The sequence below is a fragment of the Pelodiscus sinensis genome, chromosome 1, assembly GCF_049634645.1.
Source record: "Pelodiscus sinensis isolate JC-2024 chromosome 1, ASM4963464v1, whole genome shotgun sequence".
Taxonomy (NCBI): Eukaryota; Metazoa; Chordata; order Testudines; family Trionychidae; genus Pelodiscus; species Pelodiscus sinensis.
The window spans coordinates 269,415,650-269,430,727 of NC_134711.1; positions in this window are offsets into that span (position 1 = coordinate 269,415,650).

Below are 15,078 nucleotides of genomic sequence, written 5' to 3' on the forward strand. Positions count from 1 at the left end.
AAGCCTTTGCTATTGGGCTTGCAATCTCACATGCCAGTTCCTTTAATATTCTTGGAGATTATCTGGCGGCCCCCAGTTTGTTTCCACTAAGGTGTTAAAGTTTTACTTCTATCTCAGCTGTGGTAATTGCTACTTTCATATCTGCATTTCCTTGCCACTATCCCTAATCTCCTCATTAGCTTTATTAAAAACTAAGGTATAGTCTTTGTTTAGGCATTGGGCTGTGTCTAGATTATCTTTAATCTTCACCTCATCCTTGGTGTTAATTGCTCACAGGTCTTCTTTCCTTGTTTTCTTTTTATTTATATGGTTATAGAATCTTTTAGTATTTGTTTTAATTTCCTCTGCAAAGTTCAACTTTGCTTGGCTTTTAACCATTATTACTTTCCCCCTTTACTTTCTAACATCGAAGAAGTAGTACTTATCAGAGGTTAAATAAATATATCAAGCTCTCTTGAGTTTTCCCCATGTTTCCTCCCAATGCCAAGGTTAACTCCAAAATGTAGAATGTGAAGTCTCTGATGTGGTAGTTCAAAATAAAGTGAATCAAAAGACAATCTGGCCAAGTGTGCTACTATAGCACCTTCTCAGGAACATTTGCCAGCAGGATGCACATGCTCTAATGCCTTATTAGTATGTACTGTCTGGACATGAATTTTTCACTTGGATGTTTTAGTACCTGGCAAAAGAAAGCAGTTAGACATCTAACAAATGGTAGAAATTTAAAAACAAGACTGGGATGAAAAGTATGTGGTACTTTAAAGATGGGATTTCCCTCCTCCCCCTCTATAATGAGATTAGAGAAAATGATTCTATTTTAATATAAACTAGTAGTAAAACATGAGTTTACTGTAAGATAAAATCTCAGCTTGTGTATTATTCTGAATGGTTAAAGCTTTGTTAAATGCACACAATTTGAATTACACTCATAATTCATATTTTGAATTAACTGTGATTATGATACAATATTGGTGTAAATATTAAATTTTAAATAGTGTGTCACACAAGGGATAATTACATATTTCATTTAAATCCAGTTTAAAGTTAAATTGAAACTAGTACATCCTATACTTTAGTTATATTTCCTTCCCCATTATGAGTCTCTTCCACCTTTTTAATGTTTTTAGGTATTGTTGTTATAGACATGTTGGTTCCAGGATACTAGAGTGCCAAGATAGGCAAGTTAATGTTTTTTATTGGGCCAGTTGTGGGTGAAAAATAAAAACTTAGCTAGAGTTCACCCACCTTGTTTTACTAATGTATAGTCAGTCACACAGCAGGTAGTCTTAGGAGTGTATCTTGTTATAGATATTTCTCTGAAGTTTTATTGGGTACAGCTATTAAAATGGCAAAATTTGGTAACAGCAGATGGTACAATTGTTTCTATTCTAAACATAAGGAAATATGTTTTCTCAAATAGTACTCTATCATCTATGTTAGTGAACACTGTTAATGGTGACTCCTGTCTTTTGGAAAATCTACATCAGATTTGCCTTTGCATAATTCAATTTATTATAGGTAACTGGCATAAACATAAAAATCTTAAATTGCTTGTAAGAGTCTAAATTGATAAGTTCTTTGTTTTAATTTTAATTTGCCCACTGCTACCTCCATCACCTATCCTTTGGTTCCCAACACCAACAGGGACAGTTATCAGTGTATCAGCCTGGGTTTCTTTCTGATTTCAGTTTGAGCTGAAACTCTAAAGTCTCTTCAAACAACCGCATCTATGTCAAAGGCTGGCAGTTCTACAACAAAGAGGAAGTCACATTCAAAATGGAGTCCCAAGGGCCCAGATGCCATCTGGGGTTGTATTGCAATAATATGACAGTGCCATAATAGCCTGACTTAGCTTAGGTTTGTCTGAAGGTTGCGACCAGAATCTGTATCTCTCTGCTCCTCCAATTTTTAATCTCATTTTTTTTTCTCTGTAGGTGTCAGGATCTGTCCAGATAGCAAGGGGCAAGGTGACCTATCAGTTAAAATTACAAAACAGTTTTATATCTTGAAAGAGCACTTAGTGCTCAGCAGAATGTATGGCACAAGACACCCAGTAATTCAACACTTAAAAGGGCCTCCTATACAAAATTGCCTTTCTTACCTTTCAGTACTTTCCCTAGATAAAATGATGGAGGAAGGGCAAGAGAAAATCAAAAAACAAACTTAATAACACTTTCCCTTCCAAGGAGCGTGATTTATAACAAGTTTGTGAGAACATTCTGAACCTATTTCATGTTGAATTACAGTACACCTTTACAAGATGCTTCTAAAATAGTACTTCATGACTGTACCACTTGTGATACTTTGATACCATTCCTTGTACTGCCACTAAAATTTAAAATGCCGCACATACAAAATAGATCTATAAATTTATATAGTAACTAACCCAAGAAATGCAAACTCATTCTTAGTACCATAAAATTACCTTCTGTTATTTATCACCAAATGAATTATAGTTTCATCACTTAGAACAGCCAAAAAACTGAGTAACACTGCCCTTCTGCCTATTATTTCACTATTTTGCATGCAAGGCTGCTACTTATAGAGAAAAGGATAAAGAACAAAGACAAAAAATAAAGTTGAATATGTGGCCTGGTAAACAAAGGTCACATTATTAGTTTTGCATTGAGTATAATTTTTTAAAATTCAGCACCTATCACTTCAGTTTTTAGTTTAAGCTACAAATAAATCCATATTGCTCTGGTCCGCACATATTCCATCCAAGTACTTGAGTTTACAAAGTATTCTATTGCCAAAATTGTTTATTACACTAGATAGTTGTTAATAGCTTATTTTAATAGGGTATAAATATACATACATATTTCTGTTATAGAGCTCTACAGAAGTTAAATTCTATAGACTTACTAAAAGTTTCCAGTAGGTGCTCCTGCCTATATGGCAGGGGAAAAGGGTTCCTATATTATAAGTTGAAGCAAGACCATATCATTGGGAGTGAATGGCAAAACTGTATGCATCAAGGATAAATGGAAACTAAGTTTTACCTTCATAGAGCTGAACTTTAAGCCAGAAGTGTTCTGACACATTTATCGTCTAGGGGATAGAAACAGAACCAGAGGATTTATCTTATCAGTCAAAACTAAGAGCTGGAATATTCAAAACTCACAGAAAACTGTCTATGATGAATCCATGGAGTTAAACAAATTTGCAAGAGGAAGTCATTCAATGATTTGTTATAGGAATACATCTGAGCAAATCATGATGTGCCATGCATATTCCCAGAACAGAAAACTTTTTAATTCACCTGCTAAATTATTTTTCATTAATGCTTTGTTCAGCACTAGTTGGCAGCATATACTTCCTGCCTGGAATTAAGACCAGAAAAAAACACATGTAATAATAATAATAATAATAATAATAATAATAATTAATACAACTGATGTTCAGCTGTCATTGAATGATGTTTCTTTTTTATTCTAGCCTGTTGTTAGGTTTATTTGAAAAATTACTAATGTGAGTAAACAAATCAGGGCTCATTTTAAACTGTTTTCTGTTGTTGTTACTATTGTCTGTTACCTAAGGACCAAAGCCTGAAGTTATTACTTAATTTTAAATCATCTCTGACTTAGAGCAACATTCAGAGAAAATAGATGGGAGATTTACTCAATTAAAATTGTAAAATTGTGTTAGGGACCTGATTCTTCTCTGGCATTAACACCTCAGTAACTCCACATCAAACCAACAGAAGTGCATCAGTGAAATATCCGTGTACAGTAAATGAAGTAAAAATCAGATTCTCCGGCATTAGGATTTGGCCTTCAGATAATGGATTCCAAATGAATATTTAGAAGGTCTCTTTTCCAAGATATCGCTGATGATCTCTTTTTCTACTAAAAACATGATGATAAACATTTTTGAATGTATTCCTAGCTTTAGCTAGGACACATTCAAAGTGTGATAAGCTTTTTGCGTTTATAAATGTGTAAATAAAGCTTGACATCAGTCAGAAATCTAGGTCTTTTAACATTAACATTTGAAAATTGAAAACTGTCTGTTGCAGAACTTTGATGATAATAGTCTCATAAGGAAATCAACAGGAAGGTCAAGTTGGCAGTGCCTTGTATGCAAAGAAGAACTAGAACATGCTGTCTGAATAAAACTAAAAGTAATGTTAGCTGATCTGTTACAAAGCACCAGGAATAATTTAGCATATTAACCAAGCAATTGAAAGAGCAGTTGAATACTTTTGCTTCAGAAAGGAGGGTTCAGACATTTGGGCAGTGAACTTTCACAAATGTTCTTTGTATTTTAATATTCATGTATATCATCCAAATAGCTGCGTTTTTAAAGTAAATTAGCAAAGCTTATTAATAAAGCACAAGCCATGCTCAAAGGATAGAAAATATTCCCGCTGACATTTTAAGATAAAATGCATATTTCAGCCCCATTCTGATTATTTTCTCTTATATGGATGTTTCACGTTTTGATACTTAGCATCTGAATGGACTTTTTCAAGGTTCTGCACATTCCTGCTCCTGCATATACTTTTACTTTCATTGCTTCCTGTCCCTTTTCTGTCTCAGTTTGCTCCACCCAATCCTTCCTTCCAATTTTACCTTCTCTGTCCTCCTCACAGTCTTATCTTGGGGCCAAGTTCCATGATGCCTTTAAAAAAATTATTTGAAATATGCTCCCTCTTCCTGTGTGACAGTTAAACATTCTCTCATTCAGATCTCTGTAAATACCTTTCTTCTGTGATGTCTTGCAATGATTATCTGCAAAACACAAAAGAAAGAAAGAAAGAAAGAAAGAAAGAAAGAAAGAAAGAAAGAAAGAAAGAAAGAAAGAAAGAAAGAAATGAAAAACAAAGCCATGTGATCAGCTATCCTTAGGAAAACAATACATTCCCCAAGAGCAGTTTTTTCTTAGCATTGTTTATTGTTGTATACCCTTCCCTTATATTTTATCCTAAGTGGTTTTATCCTAAGTGGTTATTGACACTTTGTGTGTATGTTTAGATGTTAGTTCCTTGGGGCAGGCACCTTGCACTTGATTCGGCTGCGGATTCTCTGGTGTAAATCAGGAGTGAAATCATCAGAGGTATATAATTATGAAATCTGTGTGGAATAGGAATCAATTTTTGTGTCTAAGTGGCATGTGAAGTCCTTTATACAGTAATGATGTAATGATACAGTAATGATGTAATGTAATATATATATATATATATATAATATTGCTTAGTTTTATATAGTTTATCTTTTACAAACTATGTCCCAACACACTTTGGACAGTTATAATAATATGGTTACAAAGTAAAATAAATCTTAACAGAGATATAAAGCAATTTAAAGGCCAAGGCAAGAAAAAAATATTATTATTTATTATTATTATTGCAATAGTCTGTGATTACGGTTCAGGGACCCATTGTATTAGGTATTATATAGCCCAGCTTTTGAAAAAAGATGATGAATTCCAGAGATAGAAATTAGCATGCGAGGATACATCTACACTACACTGTTATTTCAAATAACTGATTTTATTCTGAAATAACATAGTCCACGTTTACACTACAAGCAGTTATTTTGACATAATGTCAAAATAATGTTCAGCTGGAGGACTTCTTACTCTAACTCCTGTAACTCTCATTTCATGAGGAGTAAGGTAAGTTGGAGGAAGAGTGCTCTTCCTTGGACTTTCTGCTGTGGACAGCCCCAAAAGCCGAGTTAAGCTATTTTGACTTAAGCTACGCAATTGACATAGCTTAAGTTATGTAGCTTATTTTGGCTTTGGCCTATTGTGTAGACTTGCCCAAAGCTATTTCAGGTGGCAGGAACTTCCGACAAGAGGCTTCTCAGATCAGCAACTGCCATATCGTATAAAAGGCAGCATTATTTTTGGTCAGGCCTGAAAACATTTGCCACCGACTTCTCTATTCACTATCCAACCCCCCCCCCCCCCCCAAAGTGCTGTCTCCTGTGTCAGCCTATGTCATGGGGTGCACAGCCTGTGCCTCCTATAGGATCAGCTTCCCCACCCCGTGAGTTATAGCGTCCCCTGCCCAGGATAACTATGGCCCAGCAGCTGAGTCTCTGATGCTCCCTGTCCGGGGTAAATATGGCCCAGCAGAAGAGTGTCTAATGTCCCCTGTTTGGGGTAACTATGGCCCTGTGGCCGAGTCGCTACTGCACCCTGCCTGGGGTAACTATGGCCAGGGAGGAGTAGGGGGATTCAGGCCCTCCCTCTCCACTGGGGCCCAGCCCAGGGCCCTATCAGCAGCAGGCGGTTCCCATCACTGGCTCAGCGGGGAGTCTCCCCCAAAGCATGCAGATCCTGTCTGAGTGCCTCCTGCTCCCCTCCCTGGGCTACTTTCTACCCCTGTCTGCTGGCTGACATTATCCCACTTGGGTCGGCGAATGCTGCGGCATCAGTGGCTGTGGCGGGTGCAGTGTCTGTGGAGGCTCGGGCTGGTGCGGCAGCTGTGGCTGCAGCTGTGGCTCTGGACGTGGCTCTGGCTGGCTCAGGAAGGGTAGTTGCTCCTCTGCTCTGGCAGCAGCTCCTTCCCCTTCCCTGGTCAATCCCCGCTGAGCTGCTCTTGCAGCCTTTATACTGTCTCTGAAGTTGGAGCATCCCAGCAGGGCAGCGGGGGAGGGGCCTTCTCAGCCCAGTAAGCCTGGTTAACCCCTCCATGGCCAGTGCAGGGTTGGTACACCCTGTCACAGTCTATTAAAACAAAATGAATGATGCTTGTCAAGCATGCTTAATCAATCTGCATTAATGCAGTTGAATGGTATTCTTTCTGATGTTGAGGTCCACAAGTCTTTTATGATGGATTACATCAGGCAGTTTGGGAGCAATACTGAGGTCTCAGTCACTGGCAAAAGGGGAATGCCTCCTCCACTGAAGTTCCCTCCAGCTTGATTCACATACACAGATTTTCCCTCACTTTGCATATGGGTAGCAGCTTTTAGGATTGCCATTCTATCTTTCCCAGGGTAATGGTAGTATTAATAAAGCTATTGAAATTAGGGGGAACCCATTCCAGTATTCTCCTGGATAATTTTGCTCATTGTGTCTCCAGAGGGGAAAAAAAAAGAATGACGTCAACAAACAGAATTGATTTATTTTACTGCTACTCAGTAAATTACCATTATTGCATATCATTGTGTTGAAAAAGTAGGTTTTCCAAATTTCTCATATTAAGAGCTTCTTTTGGGCCACAACCCAAATTTCACCATCAGCAGGTGTGACCTCATCTTTGACCTAAAAATACTAATGCAATTCAATACCATCAGGAATTATTCTTATGTATTAAACTAGTCTTCTGAATAACTACAACCTCTGTACTCTAGATCTGTAAAGTTAAAACTATAGTGTATCTTTTATGTTGGCAAGGGAATGCTCATAACAGACATAGCATTCATTCTTAAATAAACTCAATCTGTACCAAGATGTTGAATTGAGAGATGGTGCACTTGTACATTCTATAGGTAGGAGGAGCTCTCAAGGCATACTCTAAGCAGAAGAAATATTTTCTGTCCATGTAAGTCCTCATTTGTGCTATGTAGCCCAGGTGCAAAAGGTAAGCAAACATCTGCTTGATTTAATTCTAGGTTGATCTGACAGAGCATTTCTGAGGCAAAACAGACAATTTCCTGTGTCGAAAAGCCACGTCTCCTGTAAGAAGAGCTGGTGTATAATCACATGTCAATCAGTAGGTACATTCATCAAATGTTGCTTACTGGTCATCTGATCCTCAGACAAAGTCTTCCTCATTCTAAAACATTCTCATAAGGGGAAGATGGAAAGCTTACTTCATTTTTAGGTAATTAATGGATTATTTACTGTTCACTTAGTTCTCTCCTTTTGAGATTGCTAACTTCAATATTTTCAATGTCTCTTCATTGAAGATGGTGTTCATTCTCAACACCTTTCCTTGAACCCTCTCTAACCTTGCAGTATTTTTTGTAGTTTTGAGATGGGGTGATCAGTAATAATCCAAATGAGTCTGCACATATATTACAAATTACAGATTTACATACATTACATACAATATAATATTTTTAATATTATTCTCTGGCACATTCCTTCTTATTAGAATATGATATTACATTTGGCTCCAGGAACTATACAATAATATAAAACATGAATGTACATCTGTGTTGATAAAATATGCTGCAGTTCTTTTGTATATTATTAAATAGTATTTACAAATTAGCGAAGTCACATTACCTAGAATTGTATGTTCATCTAAAGATCCTATTGTCATGCATGCACTGAAAGGGGACATTTAAAGTTGCAGCGGGAAACTTAACCCAAAACTTTTGTCAGCCGGAATTTAATAACATAGTTGCCTGCAAGGAATTTAAAACAAGATAAGTGCACATGCTAGTATATTTGTGTGATGGGTTATATCACAGAAATCCCCTTGGGATTGTCCCCCAATGTGCTGATCATATCACTGACACCCACCTAATTGCTCTCTGGGGTTTCCCACCACCAACACCTACTGGGCCAGAAGCTCTGGTCTCTCCTAGTCAAGACATAGAGTTAAGATTACCACTCCCCTCTGGAGGGCAACACAGGCACTGAACCAGTTCAGCTCCAGGAGTACTTAGCACTAGGGGTTCAGCACTCAGGAAATCAACTGCCAAAAGGGAGAAAACTCCCAAAAAAATCCATCTTACTGCATGTAAAAGTCTTACGCAGAGCAAGCTTATAAATCCACCCTCATGATCAAAAAAAAGAGAGATGCACAGTGGTTGTTCCTGTCCTACCACCAGTAACAATTATTTACACTGGGCTAGATAATAAACAAAAGTTTTATTATTACGTATAAAAATAGGATTTAAGTGGTTGTAAGTGAAAACAGTTAGATCAAAATAAATTACTAAATTAAAACAAACAAAAAATTCCAGGAAGTTCTAATCCACTAAGCAACTTGTTGCATGCAAATTCTTGCCCTATACAGCTGTTCTTATCTCAGGCAAAAAGCTTCAAGACAGAATTGATCTTTACTCTGGCCGGGGCTACAGCTTCTTCATAATCCTGTGTCATCAGGTATCCACTTAGGGTGGGTGAGGAAGTTTCAAAGGCCAGCTGAAGACAAAGGACTGATGGCTTCCCATTGCTTAAATAGTGATAGAGATGCAGTCGTGTTAGTCTGGTGTAGCTGAAACAAAAGACAGAACTATGTAGCACTTTAAAGACTAACAAGATGGTTTATTAGATGATGAGCTTTCGTGGGCCAGACCCACTTCCTCAGATCAATATGTGGAAGAAAATTGCTTAAATAGACTTTCCTCCAAGGTGGTACCCTTTTGTTCGGCACCCCCATCCAGATGGAAAAATACCAGATAAAAATGGATTCCAGGATACCAAGTGACACAGTCACATGTCTTTCTAGGACCAACCACAGTTTGGGCTTAAAGGACAAACACGATCATTCACAGGTCATTAGTTTGAGTACTGAGTCATTAAGATCCAGAGCATCAGTAATGGCCCTCATTAGCACATTTAGAACTATAAACAGATCCACACTTCATATTTCTAACTTCAAAACAAGAATGATACATGGACAAAAATAATATACATATTCAGCAGTTAGTAATATTAAATTGATCTGCTACATGAGGTATTTTGCAGGAGTGGGCAATGAGCTGGAGGCAGTTTGCCAGGGTTAGCTCCTGATGGGCTGTGAGAGGCTTTGTTTACCTAATCAACTGCAGGTACAGCTGCTTGAAGCTCCTGTTGACTGTTGATCACTGTTCCTGGCCAATGGGAGTTCCAGGAAGCAGTATGGATCAGGACACTGCTTCTGGCAGATGCCTAACTCCCATTGATTTCAAAATATGTAAGCACTATGGGGCAAAGGCTATCATTTAATATCTATATTACAGAGCCAGCACAATGGGATTCAATCTAATTTTGGTCTTTACTAATAAAAATTAGATTAAAAATTTTGAGCGTCTCTTTTTTAGATTAGCGGATAATGGTAAACAATTTCATTGAATATGGATGAGGAGAAGAATCATCTTTTCTCCACCCTTCTTGTTTTCCAGGTTGAAAACAAAAACAAAACTAAAGGTCTGCTTTATGGTGCATGCAGAACTCTAGATAAATGCTGATTGCTAAATTGGATGTCATGTTTGTGTCAATAGTGCAACATATCACAGATATGGGAAATCTCTTTAAAGAACAGACATAATGATGAACGTTTCTGATGGATGCCCTTTTATGCTACAGCAATATTATGGGTCCATGACAAACAGCTGACAGCCTAAAAAATTTCATGCATTCACCATAATGATGAAAAATCTTAAATCACTGATATACTACATAGCGGAGTGTCAAAGGTCTTTTGTAAGTCAGTGTATCTCAATAAAATAGGGAAGTTTTAATCATGAGCTGCATCAAGTAATCTTTCAATTATGTGATTTGGTCTTGTGCAGCTCAGCTCATCTTTGAACTCAGCTTGATTTTTGAGAATTAGGTCAATATATTCAACAGTTCCTATGAAATTGCATTATAGTATTTGCTTGAAGGCACAATTTCTGAAAAACTGATACTTATCAATCTAATCATGTAAGGCTCATCTATGGAAGGGAATCATTTGGACAATCAAAGAATCATCGTGTTGGAATCTTGTCATCATAATATTTCATGCATGTATGTAAACGGTCCCATTGTAAATCTGTTTCATTTAGGGCCAAATTCTGATAATCTCAGTACACAAAAAATCTACACAGAAAGGTTTAAGTTGAATTAAGATATGCAACTTCAGCTACGTCATTTGGGTAGCTTAAGTTGAAGTAGCAAAACTCAGCTTTTGGTGCTATCTACACAGCAGGAAGTCAAAGAAAGAACGCTCTTTCTTTGACTTCCCTTTATTCTCATGAAATGAGGGTTACCATCAGTCGAAGTAAGAAGTCCTCCAGCTCAACATTATTTCGGAATAAAGGCTAATAGTGTGGACATGCATTATGTTATTTTGGAATAACGTGAGTTATTCCAAAATAATGCTGCTGTGTAGACATACCCAAAGAAAATAAAAGGCTGTATACTGGGAATCTCTGAATGATACAGAGGGAAATCTTTCCTCACCAGTAGTGCTTCATGGCCACTGCTGCAGTTTCACATCTTTATTTAGAGAAGAGAATGACTAGTGGATTATGAGGATCTGCACAGAACTCCTTCAGTTTCAGAATATAGTAATCCTCTAGAGCACAAAAGCTTGGAATGTAGAAAATGCAGACTCTCCATGAAATTCTTCCCCAGCTTCGTTTGGTGGAATGGTTCCACTTCTGCTACTGCCAGGGATCTAAATACCCAGAAGTGGGAGGGGAAGAACAAAGTGAGTATTATTTTCAATGCAATTCATTCTGAGACTTTCTTTCTTTCTTTCTTTCTTTCTTTCTTTCTTTCTTTCTTTCTTTCTTTCTTTCTTTCTTTCTTTCTTTCTTTCTTTCTTTCTTTCTTTCTTTCTTTCTTTCTTTCTTTCTTTCTTTCTTTCTTTCTTTCTTTCTTCACATCATCTGTACATGTCCACCTAATCTGGTTTAAAATATAAATTTAGGAATAGTGTGTACATTGTTAGGACTATTTTTCGTGTATGTTTGACAGTGCCTAGGACGAGGGGGTTCAGATTGAGACTAGCATCCACAGATGCTATAGTGATACAAATAACTACTAGCTAAGGTGAGAAACCAGTAATGAAAGAGAAACATCTAAAACTACAGTACTTTTCCTTGCTGCTGACAAAAGTGTAACTTTATCTGTGGAACTCATTGCCAGGGGATGTTGTTCAGGCCAAAAGTATAAAGAGGTAATAAAGAATTAGATAAATTAAGGGATGATAGGTCCATCATCAATGTCTATTAGCCAAGATGATCAGGGATGCAACCGAACGCTCCAGGTATCCCTAAATCTATGATTCCAGGGGCATCATAAGATTCCTCTGGATGACAGAGGATGTGTCACCTGTTCTGTTCATTCCCTGTGAAGAATCTGGCACTAGCCACTATTAGAAGATATACTATGGGACTAGATGGACCATTGACCTGACCCAGTCTGGCCATTATATTTTTATGAAATTATAGAATACATCTTGTTTTTTAAACTTGGTATTTTTATTTTAATGAACACATCTCCAATTATTAGCCTTGAAATCATCTTGAAAACACAGACTATGTTAATATTGATTATTTCCCCATTCTTCAGGCTTCTTCTGACTGTTTGTATCATTGAATACCTATGATGTCCCAACACCTTGTTTCTTTAAAACTGACTACACGCTGTTCTTTAACTGGGCTTAGGTAGTATACTTGAAAGTTTTAAAGTTGATTTTATGATCAGAGTCCAGATCAATCAGCATCAGAGCTGATCATCTTGCTATTTCATAATATGTATCCTAGTTGCTCCATTAGATAACTAGAACACATATATGTTGTGATTCACAAAAACTTTTAAATAAATAATGGGAATCAGACTCATTGATTTATTCACATAACTATACACTTTTTTGTTGGTCATGCTAGAAGAAAGGTTGCAAGCCCTTTGACTTAAGTATTTCTGAGATGGCTGCTCAGATCAATTCTAGCATTAAAGTCTCCACGAATGAACAAGGCATTGAGTGGAAAATTGATTAGATGGTCAAAGATCAGTCCTTTGTGGCCTCGTTTGCTTTTTCGATTAGTACAGCTGTCTTGGCTGTTGTAGGTGGTCTTCAAAATATACAGGAAGAGAAATGCCCTTGGTGCAGTGTGTGTTTGCCTGAGTATTATTTTAAATCAGTATTATTTACTTTAAAGTTAGCACATGTGTACCTTTTACTCAACTGATTTTTGCAATACAAGAAAAATAAAATCTGTTGAGACTGAAATGAAGATGGACCTTGCTTTGTATTTTAAATCAGTGAACAAATTTAAAAAAGGAAATGGAGAAGGTCAGTAGGTGGCCAATGCGTTTTTTAGTGTTGGAGGAGTTTTGACCCCAGTGAAATCAGTTTGATTTTATCTACCTTCTTGGGAGAAAAGATTAGTCAGCCTTCAGCCTTTGTTTTGTAGTCTGGCAGAGCAGTAGTTACAGGGCTCAGCAGAAAGATGGATGTGACGGTCCATAACTTTATGTTTACCATTTTTATATGGGATTATGATAAATTTCATACACAGTATAACTTGTGAGGTATTATCTGAGAACTCATAATTTGCTGATCAATACTTACGGTCCCAATAAAATATGTATAGCAACATGGCATATGTAGTTATAAGACACTCCTATATGGCATTGCTAAGACATGTTCCAAGTTTAGAAAAGCAGACTCAAATCAGGTCCTCAGAGACAAAAGGCAAACTGATGCCTTGGCCAGGTATCCACATAATCAAATGGATTCTTGTCTGGTTAAGCAGCCGTTCTTTTGCAGGAGGAAGGGTGTGAGCAAGAAATTTACATCTCAACAAAGGACTACTGGGCAAACATACTTTCTGTCTTTTGAACCTCGGGTAGAGATGATTTTGAAAGAGGAAAATAACTATACAAAATGCAAATGGAGGACACAAATAATCTCTCCTGCTTTTCTCCTCCCTGTTCATGATATCAACAATGCCTGAAGAACACAGAAAGGAGCATTCAACTGAGGAAGGGGTCCTGATAGAAAGGAATCCATTCAGTAAGGTATGTCTACACTTGAGCCCTAGTTTGAACTACAGATGCAAACGTAGGCATTCGAAATAGTCAGTGAAGTGGGAATTTAAATATCCCATGTTTCATTAGCATGATCTCGCCGGTACGTTACTCCGATCAACAGCTATTTCGAAAGTGAAAGTGCGCGCCGGGACAGGTTAGTTCAAACCAAACCCCTTGCTTCGAACTAACGTTACTCCTGAAAAAATGAGGAGTAAAGTTAGTTCGAACCAAGGGGTTTGGTTCGAACTAACGTGTCACAGAGCTCACTTTCACTTTTGAAACAGCATTCAGAGTAATGCGCTGGCAAGATCATGCTAATGAAGTGCAGGATATTTAAATCTCTGCTTCATTGACTATTTCAAATGCCTACATTTGCATCCCTAGTTCGAACTAGGGTGCAAGTGTAGACATACCCTAAGACTGTAAAAGCATGTGGTGAGAGAGGGATTTTACTTTGAATTCACTTAGCCTGTAAATTAGATATTAGCTACAATTTGCCTTTTCTTTACTTGTAATCACCACTCTATCTTTCTGTAGTTAATAAACGTATCTTATTGTTTTACTTAAACCAGTGTGTGTTTAGATTGAAGTGTTTAGGAAATTCTGTTTCAAATAATAAGCTGTGTACATATCACTTTCTATTCATGAAATGATGGGCTTTATAAGAGCTTATATTGTCCAGAAGGGCTTGGGCAGAACAAGACATACATTGGTGGGGGAAGATCTGGGACTAGCACTTTGTGGCTATTGCTTGCAATATAATTCATTGGTGGCTGGCTTAGTGAATAGTCGACTAGTCAACTAACTGATAAGCCTAGGTTTATTGATTAGATGAGTCAACTACTCACATTCCCCCCCCTTGCTGCCGCTATATCAAAGACAACAAGGGGGGAAGCAGGAGCCAGTGCTGAGGGGAGCTGGCTTAAAAGACGGTTTCCACCAGCACCGTTTCTGCGGTGCCACTTCCCACTCCCCCATGCTGCTACTTCTATGAGTATGTCTACACTAGCTCGTTAGTTCGAGCTTGGTAGGCAAATGAGGGCAATCGGGATTTAACTATCCCGGGCTTCATTTGCATGTTCCCGGGTGCTGCCATTTTTCAATCCCCCTTAGTTCGAACTCCGTGCCCGCGGCTACACGTGGCACGGAGTAGGTAGTTTGAACTAGAGATTCTTTTTGCACGAGGGTTAAGAGATGTTTCGGAATTCAAGATGTTTTGGAATCCAGGTGGGGCCCTTGGATGATCAAGATGATAATGGAGCACTCAGAAATGATAAAGTCATTGCAGAAAAGCTAAATTAATTCTTTGCTTCAGTCTTCATGGCTGAGGATGTTAGGGAGATTTCCAAACCTGAGCCATTTTTTTTAGGTGACAAATCTGAGGAATTGTCCCAGATTGAGGTGTCATTAGAGGAGGTTTTGGAGGTTCTTCCCTGTAGA